Source organism: Urocitellus parryii, chromosome 11 (genome assembly GCF_045843805.1).
Source record: "Urocitellus parryii isolate mUroPar1 chromosome 11, mUroPar1.hap1, whole genome shotgun sequence".
NCBI classification, from domain to species: domain Eukaryota; kingdom Metazoa; phylum Chordata; class Mammalia; order Rodentia; family Sciuridae; genus Urocitellus; species Urocitellus parryii.
The window spans coordinates 88,669,409-88,684,675 of NC_135541.1; the positions used below are offsets into that span (position 1 = coordinate 88,669,409).

Sequence of the window (15,267 nt, forward strand, 5' to 3'; positions counted from 1 at the left end):
CTTCACTTCTTTAACATTGGATGCTAATTATTCTTATATAAACGTTTGATTGTTTCTTTATTTTTCATTCACATTTTACATTTACTTAGCATCATGATCGGACTGTTTAGCAATCAACACTATGGGTACAAAAAAAAAGTTTCCATTAAAACCCATTGTTGGAATGATTTACACTTTCCACAGATCAGAAACTAAAATAACCTGTTATACAATTAGCCACAAATACAACCTTAAGGGTTTTTTTTTTGCCCACACACATGAGTAATGTCTAAACCATGTCTTCTTGAAGAAGCTAGTCCCTGCCATCACCTTCCTTGGCTAAGTTCACAAATCTGTTGTAACCTGGAGCTTCCCTGTCATTCTGGCTGTCCTTTCCTGCTTATCTTTGCTTCCTGCCAATATTAAAACCTTCTGCCACTACCATAGCTACTGCTGCTTCTGGAACCACCATAGTCACCTTGGTTTTGTGACTTGGCAAAGTATTGTCCTCCACCACCAGGAGTGACAGAGCTTCTGCCTCTAAAGTTTTCACCCTTCATGGATCCAAAGTCTGATGACTGATTGTTGTAATTGCCAAAATCATTGTAACTTCCTCTACCTCCAAAATTGCTTCTGACATTACTGAATACATAGTAGCCATTCCCTCTGCCACCATATCCACCACCACCACCACGGCTGCCACCAAAGCCACCACAACCACTGAAGTTTCCTCCATGATCAAAATTGTCATTCCAGCACCACCTCCAGCACCACCTCCAGCACCACCACCCAAGTTTCCAGAACCACTTCGACCTCTTTGACTAGATGAAGCACTAGCCATTTCTTGATTTTATAGGATTTTCCCCACTTCACAGTAGCCATCCACATGGTGTTTCTGAATGACTTGGTCTTCAAAAGTTACGAAAGCAAAGCCCCTTTTCTTTCCGCAGCTGTGGGCAGTCATAATTTGTATGACTTCCATTTTCCCGTACTGTTCAAAATAATCTCATAGGTGATGTTCTTCGGTCTCTTTTTTAATGCCACCAACAAAGATTTTTTTTCAGTTAAGTGGGCTCCTAGTCTTTGAGAATCTTGTCTTGAGACACCTCTCTTTGCTTGCACAACTGTTCCATCCATCTTCTGTGGTCTTGCATTCATGGCTGCATCCACTTTCTCCAGAGTGGCATAAGTGACAAACCCAAAGCCTCTGGAGTGCTTGGTGTTTGAGTCTCTCATTACACAGTCTGTGGACATTTTCCATTGCTCAAAATGGCTTCTCAGATTCTTGTCAGTGGTTTCAAATCTCAGTCCCCCAATGAACAGCTTCCACAGCAGTTTGGGCTCTTTAGGGGACTCTGATTTGGACGTGACAGCAGTAGAAAGAGAGACTTTAACAGTGCTTTCTCAGTGGCATCCAAGGACAGAAAGCTTGATCCTTTTTAAGTTTCTATTTTCTTCACTCCTGTTCTATTCTTGTGTACACAGTCTTCTTTGGAAATATTTCCTTTAAGCAGTCTTTAGATTATAAAACTGTATTTATCTGGTTCTTTTTTGTGATATTTATTTATATCAAGATTTTAGTGCTATACTTTATTTTGCTATGCATTCTATTTATTTATAATTAGATTAACAAATTCCCAAATTAATATGATAAAACTGCATCCAAATGTACAGGAATAACTTTCTAAAATATTTCATAGCATTTTAGGATACATAGGGCTGCTTTACAAAGTGGTCATTTAAGTGACTAAAAAGAAAAAGGAATATCTCATGCCATGCTAAAGCACTAACTATAAAAATTCAGCTTTAAAAAAATAATTTTATAGTTTAGTCATACCATCTATATGTTTTTAAATTTGTAAATTTGAGAATTTAATAACTTACTTCCATATCAGAGAGCTAAAGTTTGTTTGGGTGTCATTAATAATTATGTGAATAACACAACCAATTCCAAATACTTCATAAATTTCACAATAGAACAAAACTATATATATATATATATATATATATATATATATATATATATATATATATATTAGAACAAAACCATTATTATTATAGAACAAAACTATTATTATTTCCACAATACAGTGTTCCATATTTTTTTATTATTTATCATGTAGATTAGAAATAATTTCATGTTCAGCACTAAACATGTATTCTGAATTCATAACACTATTCAAAATATTGTCAGAATTTTCTCCCTTCTGTAAAGATTTGTGTGGATCCGATCACATAAAATAAATTTTTAAAAAATCAACCATGGTATGTGGCTCATTTTTACTCAAATTTCAGGTAAAACTGATATAAAGTTGAAATAATATATCTTTTCTTGAATTTCAAATTATTTTAATGAGTCAACACTTTAATAACTAGTGCTTTGTTTTTGTGAGTACACAAGACTTAGAAAAATATATTTAAAATACTTTTTTATCTAAAAGTTATGTTCACTTAATTATCAGTATAATTACCTTTGTTATATAACCTCATACTTAAATAATATTTCTTGGCAGAGTATTCTAAAACATTTTTTTTCAAAACAGATATTTATATTTCTTGAAAAGATTTGCTTCAGTTTTCCAAGGCCATACTGATTTTGTCATGGTGAATAGGAAAAAAATTTAAATGTGAATTTTGAAATAATAAACAATAATTGTACACTCAAACTTGAACACATATTACTAAGTTTCCTTTATAAGAGTTTTTAGACTATCACTTATATGCTATACTTAAGTTACATTTTCCACATATATTTTACCTAAGTTATAATTAACAACCATTTTTTCCACTGATTCAGCCATCTGACAATTTGGGGGCACTATGGCATGGAGCATGTTATAATAATCTGTTAAGCAAAAATCACTGGTAAATTCAAAAACACCTCTTAATGTATGCTTTAAATAGTTAAGAGTCCTGAGACCTGCATGGTGAGCTGGCTAAGGAGAAGTTCTCTGCATTTCCAGGAATGTTCTCATGGTACTATGGTAGGGAACCATCTTTCAGAAAGATCTTATTGTCTGAGTTCACTCTTCTGGGGACAGAAATCACTGCATTTTCCAATCTCTGGAATCCAAAAGCATTGTCTTGGCATTACCTCAGCAAGTGGCTGTCTTTTGACAGGGGACAAACTTTGACCCCAATTGAGACTTTTAAACTCACTGAGAATTATGAGATGGGAAACATAGACTGCAATGTGGAAGAGAGTGGAGGACATTTCTTTTTAAAATGGACAGCTCAGGAGACCTGCTACAGGGTCCAGGAAGTAAATTGCTGTGTGTAATTTCATGTAGAACCCAAAAGGGAGGGCAGCTGTAGTGAGGGTGGCAGATCATGCAGATCATGTTGTCCCTTGCTCCCAGCACAGATCTTTTAAGCTCTAGTACCTCTCCTCATTCTCTAAGGTCTCCAATGACATGCCTTAGCACTGGTATTTGCTCTGTCCTCTGAACAGAAAGCCTATTAAGCTCTGGAGATAACCTCAACCTGTCAAGCTACCCATTACATACTAGCTCATTCCATTGTCCAAAGTGGCTAAGACAAATTCCAAGTTTTCACTCATGTATTTCTCCCACTAGTCACTTGACAAACAAAACAACAGAAAAGGTCAATAACCCCCAGCCTTCACTCTGTATTTGGATTCAGTCTAAGAAGACCCAGGCAGCAGCTTTGATTAAAATAATTTGAGATTTTTCACACTTGCTTCCCCATTAGGTACTCTGATAGGAAAAATTATTTTTGTTATATACACACACACACACATATCCAATCACATATATGACAAATATATATGCACCTATATGATAATACATATTTGATAATATATAGGTCATATATACACATAAAATTTTTTATCTTTTATAAATTTTTTCTTCCCTTTTCCCTTTTTTATTTTCACATTTTTTTAAAAATGTCATCCTATATAATACCCACCTTAATTTGGTTGTGATTGTTGTTAATGTTGTTGTTTACTTTTTTTTATCTTTGGAGGTTTATATTTTTCTTTGTTTTATTTTTTTTTTTCCTTCTTTCATCTTAACTTTTGCAGGATTGAAGATTCAGGTCAAGACTTCATGTATATCAGGCAGGAGTACTGTCACTGAAGTATACTCCTAGCCCCTCCAAGCTGAATTTTACCTAGTTCCAGCCATGACCTAGTCTCATTAAAACATCGAAGGACACCTCAACTTAAAAGTATAGTAGGTACAAAAAACCATAATTAACAATCCACCCCTAAGTAGGGAAACTAGGGGAGCCTGATGTCCCACTCTTGACAAGGCATTCCCACAGCTCCAGAAAAGATGAATAACACAACTGTTGTGGACACTACACCCATGACAATTCTCAGCACCCATCCTTCCCACAGCCTGTCAGATCATGCATTGACAATGAACATGGATATAAGTGCCACAGAATGTGAGTTATATACAGCTCCCCATGAAATGCCAGGAAGCACACCAGTGTCTAAACAAGAATAAAATTTCCAGGCCGTTCATCATGAATGGAGCAACCAGGATCAGAATTATTTTCAAGTAATAGTTCTAACATTTAGAATTCCCACAGAAATCCATGCCACCTGATTGGGGTTTCCACTCCCATTGTTGGAGTATCCAAAAAAGGGTACATTTCACATACTCTTTGGTGACACTTCACCCTTCCGAAATAACAGAGGATGCCACTCTAGTAAGATCTACAACAGAGAAAGATACCAAAACATTACACATTGTGTTCAAACTCACTAATCATAGAAGCTACAGAAGATTACATTACAAAGTCTAATTAGAAGTAAACTCAAAATTACACAACAAACTTATACCTCCACCCCAAAGCTGCTTATTAAGGAGTTACTCACATAAAAGTGGAAGAGCTCTCCATCTCAACACATGTTCAAATCTCAACATAAACAAAAGAAATATGAAAAATATAAGGTCATAGGATAGTACCTAAAGTTTATACATCTACAGAAAGATATTCTAAAAATGTCAAAGTAAATGAAATGTGAGATTAAAAAATTCAAATAAAGATTTTTTTAAAAACTCAATAAAATCCAAGAAATACAGAAAAATAGTTGTATGACTTGAGGAAGAAGATGTAGGATATGAATGAGAAATTCAGTAAAGAGACAGATTTTGCAAAATAACTAAAGGGAATGTTCAAAAGTAAAAGCTGAAAAAGCCAGATAAAAAGTTCAGTTGAAAGTTTTGACATCAGAATAGATCAATAGTAGAATTTGATTCAGACATAAATTTAAAAAAAATAAGAATGAAAAAAATATGTACAATCTTTCAATAACCATTTTAAAAAATTTCAAACATAAAACAAACACAGTTCATTAGCATTCATGAGGAAAAAGAGAAACAGATTGAGAGCATAGACCATTCATTCAAAGAAATAATAAAAAAAATTTGCAAATCTTGGGAGGACATGGACATCTAATTAAAACAGACATTAAGAAACCCAAAAAGATATGATCAGAAAATAACCTCTCCACAATATTAAAATTGCCAAAAGCACAGGTCAAGGGAAAATATTTAAATCAGCAAGCAAAAAGCACCAAGTGACAATTAAAAGAAAACCCATTAGACAAGATTACTATACTCAGAAGTTTTCAAAAGGAAATCTAGGATAAGCATAAGATAAGAGAATTCATGACTATAAAACCAGAATTAAATTAAGACACTTAAGGAAATATTACATGCAAAAGAGAAGGGTAAACAAAAGCATGCAACCATGTGAAAGAATGTATCTCACTAGCCAAGAAGCCTTGCAAATAAGAAACAGTAAAGAATCAAAAATGGTCAAACAATCATCATCAAGTTACTAAGATTAAGTACATAGGAAGAAATGTACATACAACATCCAAAACAACCAAAAGAAAAGGAAAAAGCAAATAATTTTCAATAATAACTTGGATGTAACTGGTTTTAATTATCAAATTAAAGGCAGAGACTTGCTAAATGGATTGAAAAACAAGAGTCTACAAATGATGCTGAGAAGAAATTCACCCCACCTGCAAAGACATACACAAACCTAAACTGAAAAGATGGAAAATGGTATTCCAAGCAAATATATCCAATAGCAAGAAGGAATATTTCTATCTAACAAAGTAAACGTTAAGACAAATTCAAAAGAAACAAAGGCTTCTATATAGTGATCAAAGGATTGGCTCCTTCAGACTGACCAAAAGGAAAACTAATTTAGCTTATCAATGTAATGATTATATATTTTCATACACACAAAACCAGAGGACCCAATTTTATAAAACAAATACTATTAGACTTAGAGTCTCCAATGTAGTAAGAGTTAGTAGCTTCAGTTCACCAGTCTTATAAATATATATCTCATCCAAACAAAAGTTCCATAAAGAAGTATGAAATTTAAATTACACTATAGAATAAGTACACTCAACAGATATCAACCAAATATTCCATCCTTTAGCTGATGAATACATATTCTTTTCATCAGCCCCTACATCATTTTCCAAAATAGACTATATATTAAATTAAAATTTGCAAAGGGAATATTAACAAATAAAAAAAAGTGTTTATATAATGTCTTGCATCTTATCATAATGGAATGAAATGAGAAATCAAAAGCAAGAGAAATTCAGAAATTAAACAACTGCACTCTTGAATGAACAGTGAGTCAATGATGAAATAGGGAGGATTTTTAAAAAAACTACTAAATGAAATAAAAATAGGAATACAAAATACTCAGATTGGTGAGTTGCAACAAATGCATCCCTAAAAGATAAGTCTGTAGTAATGAGTGCCTACATTAAAACTCAGAGGGATCTCAAATAAATAACCTAATCATTTGCCTTAAAATCTTATAAAAACAAGAACAGATCAAATACCAAATCAATAAAAGGAAAGAAATATAAATATCTGAGCAGAAACAAATAAAATGAAGACAACATGAACAATTAAAATATCACTGTAACAGAGTTATTTCTTTAAAATGATAGACAAAGTTGACAAACCTTTAGCTTGTCTAACAAATAGAAAGAGAGAAAAAGGTAAAAACAGATACCAAGAAAGATACAACAGTGTCCAAAAAATTCAAAGGATCATTAAAAAAATACGTGGGCAAACTATGTGCCAATAAATTGGGAAGTACCAAAGAAATGGAAAAACTTGTGAACACATAAGACCTCCTAAAATTGAACCAATAATACTTAAAATCATAAATAGATCAAGTAATGAAATTGAGCTCACAATAAATATTCCCAACAAAGAAAATCCCAGAACCAGATGAATTCACTTCTGATTTCTCACCAGACTTTAAAGGAAAAAACTAATGCCAGTGCTTCCCCAAACTATTCCAAAAAAATAAAAAGCTAAGGAACCCTTCTATGCTCATTCCATGAAGCCAGTATTAACTTACCACCAAAATATGACATGGACATAACAACAACAAAAATAAAACTATAACCTAGTATTCATTATGAATATAGACTCAAAAGTTATCAAAAATACTTTTGAACCTAATTCAATGTCACATTTAAAACATCGTACAGGTTGGATACAGTGATATGGACTTTTAATTCTAGCTCCTTAAGAGACGGAGAAAGGAGGATCATAAGTTCAAGGCCACCATAGGCAACTTAGTGAGACCCTATCTGAAAATGAAATTTAAAAGATCTGTGGACTTCTCTCAGTGGTGGAGCACTGCTGGGGCTAATCTCAAGCACCAGCAAAAAGCTCTAAAAATTATACAACATAACCAAATTGTTTTCTTTCCTGAGGCAAGGCTGGATCAACAGCACATCAATTAAATACAATATAACATATAAATAGAATCAAGTAGGATAATTATACAATAAATGTAATAGATACAGGATAAAGCCTTTGATGAAATTCAACATCACTTCATCATAAAAGCCTTAAATGAATTAGGATCAGACTTTGGCATTGTTAATGTTGTATATGATGAATCCACAGCCAACTTCATACTGAATGGATAAAAACTGAAGGTTTTTTCCTTAGATCTGGAGCAAGTCATGTTAACCCATTCTCAGTTCTTCTTAAATATATTAGAAATCTGAGCCTGATAATATAAGAGAAATAAATAAAAGATACACTCATACAAAATTAGCAATTAAAATTATCCCTGTTTTCTGATATTATTCTGTACATAAAAGAATTCTAAAGGTTCTACCAAAAGATACTTAGAACTGAAAAACAAATTCAGTAAAATAGTAGGATACAAGATCAACATAAAAAATCATTAGCTTTCTATATAACAGTAATGAACTCATTGAGAAATAAATCAGGAAATCAATTTCACTTACAAGACCCCACAAAAATAAAATACTTAGTAATAAATCTAACTAATAATGTGAAAGATCTCTCTATATTGAAAACATTAAAAGACTGAAGATTGAAATTGAAGAAAATGCTATGAAGTGTCCATGTATTGGGATAATTGGTATGGTTAAATGACTATACTGCTATACAAATTGGTCCACCGATTCCATAAAATTCCCATTAAAATATCAATGTTATTTTTCACAGAACTAGAGAAAGCTTCCTAAAATTTATATGGAAATATAAAATAACTCAAATTGACAAAGAAACCCTGAGAAAAATAGTAATGCTGGAAACATCACAAAACCTGATTTCATAACACACTATCGAGCTACAGTAACAAAAACAGTGTGATGTTGACAACCATAAATTCTTAGTAAATTGATTCTCCAAAATGTCCAAAATAGTGCCAAAAATATATATGGAGGAAAAATAAACTATTCCACAAATTCTGTAGTGAAATGGGATGTCCACATGTAGAAGGTTTAAACTGGAACAGTATTTCTCACTGAGTACAAAAATCAACTCAAAATGGATTAAATACCTTAAGGTAAGATCTGATGTTTTGAAACCACTAGAAGAAAACATTGGGAAATGTTTCAAGATATTAAACAGAAAATAATTTTCCAGATAGGAATTTTAAAACTAAGGAAACAAAAGCATGAATGGATAAATGTTATACATAAGTTTAAAAAGCTTCTGTGCAACAAGAATAACAACAACAACAAAACAACAAACAGAGTAAAGGGATAGTACACATAATGTGATAAAAATCATTGTCAGCTACTCATCTGAAAAAGGATTAGTATCTAGAACATAAAGACCTAAACAAAATTAGCAACAAAATCAAATAATGCAATCAAAAAATAGGCAAATGATCTGATCAGACACATCTCAAACAAAGAGATTAACAATTAAGAAGTATAAGGAAAAATGTTCAATATCTTTAGCCTTAATTGAGATTACATTTCACTTTACCTGGAATGACTATTACTAAGAAAAAAAATGTCACAATTACTGGTAAAGATATGGAGAAAAAGCTATACTCATACACTGTTTATTGGGGATGCAAATTAGGACAGTCACTTTGGAAACAGTATGGATTTTCCTCAAAAAACTAAAAATAGAACTGCCATATGATATAACTACACCTTTCCTGGCTATACAAGTGAAATGAATTCAGCTTTCTAAAGAGACTCCTGCATTAAAGTTTATTCTGGCACTGTTCACAGAAATCAAGATATAGAATCAGCCTATCAGCTCACCATCAGGTGAATGGAATTGGAAACTACTGCATGTATACACAATGGCATATTATTGAACCCTGAAGAAAAATGAAATCAAGTCATTTGCAGGAAAATGGATGGAACCGGAAAACATTATGTTAAATGAAAAAAAAAAAAGAACACAAATCTCACAAATATTTCCTCATATATAGAAACTTAAATACAATACAAAACAAACAAATAAAAAATTAAAAAACCCTGAAAGTAGATGGTGAACTTGTAGTGACTGGGAAGAGTACTGAAGGAGGGAGTAGCAAGAGGTGAATGGGAGGGAGTAGAAGAAGAGAGTGTATATATATGATTGATGTCTTACAGGCATGCGTGGAAATACCACAGTGAAACTCATGGATTTGTGCTATGTTAATATTTATAATAAAATAGTCAAAAGAATCAATTTCATATGGTTTCAGTTTGAAGCATACATTTACTGTGTTTCCAATCCTAATTTTTGGATGTTTAGAATACATTTTGAAATCAGTTGTGGTTGCTAAGGTTGCTCAATTTATTAAGGGCAATGAATAAGTGTCTGGACTATGGACTCCCAATTTAATGTGCTTTTCCATAGAATATAAGTTCATCCTTTACCATAATTTAATATAATACTATCCTATTGGTATTTATGCCAAAATAGACATATAATATATTTTAAAGGTATGTCTACTAACTTTGTATTCTTTGGCAGGTCCACTCTACCCCAATTATTGTAAATTAAATATTACTGGGACAGAGTCATGCCGTTTTGTTTACTATTGTCTATGAATACTTTAATTCTAGAAAACCATAACTTTATAGTTATAATGGAGACGATATGACCCAATAATTCTAAAATGTTTACTGTATGGCTCTTTATAGAGAAAGTTTGTATACACATATATGTGCGCTTTCTTTAAAATGAAAAATATGGTTATTTGCTTATTTTCCAATACTTTGCAGGCCATTAATTTTCTTAATGCAGTATAATAAAAATGTATTACTATAAAACAACCATATATTTAAATGATATATCAATGTCACATAGCTATTGTTTATAAATGTTTCATCTTGATCCCTATTCTTTTTGAAATTTATTTCCTCATTTTACCGGTGGATTATAGTTACACATATTGATAGGATTTGGTGTTACATATTCATACATGTGCACTATATAATAATATAATTTGGCCAGTATCATTCATGATTATTTCCCCCCTTTTCTCCCCACATCCCACTCCTTAGTCACTTTCTTCTATTGATCCCCCTTTGATTTTAAAGAGAGCCATTCCCACCTGTTTTCCTCAAAATAATGAATTTGGATCACCCAGTTCCACTGAGTACAACTGGTGAAGAGAATGAATATTAATTCTGGAGCAAAACTTTCAGGGTTTGAATCCCAGTCCTATAACCTACTATTATTTGTTTTGTCAAAATACTAATATGTTTATTTCTTAGAATCCCCATCTGAAAAATAATACTCATGATTATAATACAATGGTATTTTTTTCTTCATAAAATATGATGCATTTAGAGCATGACTAGTATATAGTTACATGTCAGTATTAGTCATTGTGATTAGTTCTTAATATTTGAAGTATGCATAGATTTAAAAGGTACTTTAATTATTAATGATTTAAATGTCATTTTTTTTGCCATAAATCACAAATATATTGTATCTGTCAATAATGTTGGTCACAAAAACATCTAAATATACATAAAGAGGTTGAATTTAAAATATTGTTAAAACATTTTTCAAGGACTATAGCTATGGAATGAAAATCAAATTTTAAAATGGTTGTTAAAAAATAGAAATGAAGGACATGTTTCCAAGCAAGGTTGTAGTGCTCTTGAGGAAATCTGCTAGCTAGGCACTGCACCATTTTCTGCTCAACACACAATCTTCTTCTTACAACCATTTTTGTTTGAACTCTCATTTATAATATACCACAAAATATACAACCCTTTGTTTATAATTGAGCTTCAGTTTACAACACCCGGAGGCAATGGTGCAGGTCACTGGTTCTCAACCTCATCTGCCTTTTTACTCAGAATTGTTTATATCTTCTTTCTAAATCTCATGTCTACAAAGAATCTGGAGTCCTTCATAAAGGACGAACAATAATTTTTAAACATGTACTAGTTGTATTTGCATTCAGATATATAAAACAGAATGATAAAAAAATGTTTGCTAGAAATATAAAGATACCCAGCTAAAAGCTGATTAATGCAGTGGGCTAAATATCATCAAATGATTAACAAAAATTCCTGGTATGTGTACAATTATTGCAAATGCTAAATTTTACTTTGCTTTTATAAGCTTCTTGTATTTGTTTTAATAAAACTTATAGTAATAAATATGTGCAATTTATATATCAAAGGTTATATATGATAATATATATGTTTCAAAAATATTTTGTTAAAATATAATGTAGTAGAAATAGAAAATGATAGAAATAGGCATTCTCAATAGATCAAATCTGAATACAAATAAACAGAAAATGTACTTTATAAACTAGTCATGTACTACAAATTGAAGTAATTAAATATCATTTAAAAACATTTAGACTGGCAGAAGTTTTTTCTAATTTATTAATATCAGGATAGAGGATGGTAGGGCAATAGGAACTCATATAGCTAGTAAAGAAATATTTATCTGCAGGTATTTTGGGAAAAAAATAACTTGCAATTTTCAAATTACAAAAACAAATTAGAAAATGCAGTCCAGAATCACTGAGGTAGGATTCCTTAATAGAGCTGAGTGTTGTAGATTTCTTTTACATCACAGAATAAGGTCCTTCACACAGATAATAATAATGTGAACCCATTGGAGTAGAAAACCTGCATAGCAAAACAGTAGCCCAGTCAGTGAGTAAGACTCCACAAATCTATTTGTAAATATATGTCCTATCTAGAATAGAGAAATACTACGATATGTGCTTTTATATTTGTGGATTAAAGAAAAATTGTAAGCAACTTAAATTCTACTAAAGTAGACATTTTTGCATGATAGATTTAGTTAATAATACAAATTTCAAAGTTATGCTAATATTCATAGTAAATATTAATATGTGTTGTGATGGTTAATCTGGATGCTCAACTTGATTGAGTTAAGAAATGCCTAGGATTAAGAGATTTATGGGTGTATTTATGAGGGCGTTTTCAGAGACTATTGGCATATGGGACAGCAAACTCCCTGACTTAGATTGTCACTGTCCAGTAGGCTGGATGCCAGATACAACAACAGTAGAAGGATGAACCTGAGGTTCAAGCCAACTGGATTTTTCTTGAGTGAGTGTCTGTTGCTGCTGACAACAAAGGACCACAGAATTCAGCTCCTTCACTCTTCCCATGTAGGCTTGCATTGGGCTTAAGTCATTGGTCCTTCTTGTTCCAAAGCTTCAGCTACTAGTTTCTTTGGTTCTCAGATGTGCAGACTGTCATTGTGAGAGTATCCAGTTTCTGATCATGCAAGGCACCCTACTAATCCCCTGTTATATCCATACATATATGTATCACATCTTATCTCTTCTAGAGAACTCTGGCTAACACAGATTTTGATACCACAAGTGGTGCTAGAGAAACAGAATTTAAGAATGAATTTCCTATTTGGTTTTGTGGAGTTGGCTCTCTACATTGATTAGACCTACAATTGCTACATTCTCTCTTTAGTGTGATATGAAGCGAACTGATAATCCATGGCCTGAACTGTTTAAAAAGACATAGAAATGAATGCATGTAATACTTTTAATTCGCCACTTATGAGAGGCAAGGATATTAGTAATTCTATACATAACACTTTTGAAAATTTTTAGAAGATAGAGGAATGTAATGATATTAACGGATTGTTCTTGGGCTTTGTAGGACAAAGTGAAAAAGGAAAAGAATGCTCAGAGATTAAATTTATCAGCTCCAGGGACGGAGGTTGTGGTTCAGTGATAGTGTGTTTGCCTAGCATGTGTGGGGCCCTAGGTCTGATCCTCATTCATCAGCTCCAGAAGCACATAACCAATCTAAAGCCTCCTCAGGATTCTAGGGGGGAATCTACCCTGTCGTCCATCTTGAGGTTGCCCAAAAGCAAACACAATCATCCTACAATAGATTATTATATGTTTCACTCTCAGCCTTGAAAGGTGCCTGATACTACAATAAGGGTACTGCTTGGGAAAAACATGGGATCCTGTAAATTGGGATGGAGACATGTAGCAGGAACATGAAGAGAGTGGAGATACTGCAATTCTACATTTGACCTCCTTACCCTTAGAGAAAGTATCACCACCACTCCTACCCCCTGTGGTATTGACTTCTCTACCTTTTCCTAATCTTGTATTGCCTATGGAAATAGCAATGACCTATCATAATTTCATTATTGAGCATGAAAATGTTGATACTCCTCGGGATCCACCCTCACCATAGGCCCATTGTTGATATGGACCAATGCTGCAGATATTATGGATTTACTGCAGCAGCTGACTGTTTTAAAATGTATTAATAGCTTATTTGGTTGTTTGGCTAAAATAAGTATCAACAAGCCTTGCTGTGAATGAGCTAGAAATGCCTATATCCCTTGTTTTACTGTTACTTACAGGATTCAGAGGCTCAAAGAGATTGGAATGCTAGCATGAGTTTTCCATGTAAGGCCTTCCCTACACTGGAAGGACAAAATATGAGTCCTTCACCAACATTTGGAGAAACATATTTAGCAGATCACCAGTATCCTTGAAAAGTGCTGTCGTTGTTCTTCCCCTTTATGCCAGAACTTGCCTTGGCAGGTCAATTGGAAAACATAAATGTGATCCAAATAATTGGAACGCAGACTGGTAAGGGCCAAGTGGCCACACTCAACTTCCAAGGACAAGGTGATTTTATATACCATAATGGGCAGCAAAAGAGAAGCAATGAACAGAACATTCTGACTCATGTAGATATATGGCAATGGCTTATCAATCATGGCATTTCCAGAAGTGAAATAGAAAACCCACACAATTCCACAAACAACAAGAAAAAGTATGCCTGGAATACAGAAGATCTCTTAGGGTACATTTCAGGAATTATGTCCTGTTACTAAGCTCACTGGGGAACTATAACAACCTAACCCAGGCAAGAATGAGAAATATTTCAGATGCTTCAGGAATAAAGGTGAAGGTCACTCCTGCAGATAAAGAACCAATGTGTGCTAAATTGCCTTCTGAAGGCAGAAAAAATACAGAGTGTGTAGTTGGAGAAGTTAATTATAAATACCATTTTTGTCCACAGGGCTAATTTCATGAGAATTGTAATTGTCACCAGTATTTCTTTCTGATTTTATTAAGAATATTTTTGAGCAGATAAGTACATGTATGAAGTTGACATTTTTGTTTTCTATCCTCTTATTTTGTTGTCATGTAACATAATATTGACTCACTTAATAAGACTTAATGTTGTTAAATTTACATTACAGTACTTAAGTGTGGAATACCAGGAGAAGAATGAAGATCATTCAAATTTGCCTTTTAATTTTTTGGGAGAAATTAATGCATTTTTATTACATGTTGAATAGTTATACATGTTAGACTGAGTCATGACTTTACAATTGTGTTTATGTGAAGGTTAAATATGATTTAAAGAGTTATAGCTGAGCATCATGTTGACAAGGAGTGGAATTGTGATGGTTAATATGGATTATCAACTTTACTGGCTTAAGAAATGCCTGGGATTAAGAGAGTACTGGGTGTGTTGATAAGGAA

The 15,267-nt window shown here is 32.9% G+C and overlaps 1 pseudogene; it reads right to left on the reverse strand.

The window, feature by feature from the left end:
- Positions 1-401: 401 nt before the first annotated feature.
- On the reverse strand, positions 402-12,894 carry LOC144249322 (heterogeneous nuclear ribonucleoprotein A1-like; annotated as a pseudogene).
- Between the last annotated feature and the right edge of the window lie 2,373 nt (positions 12,895-15,267).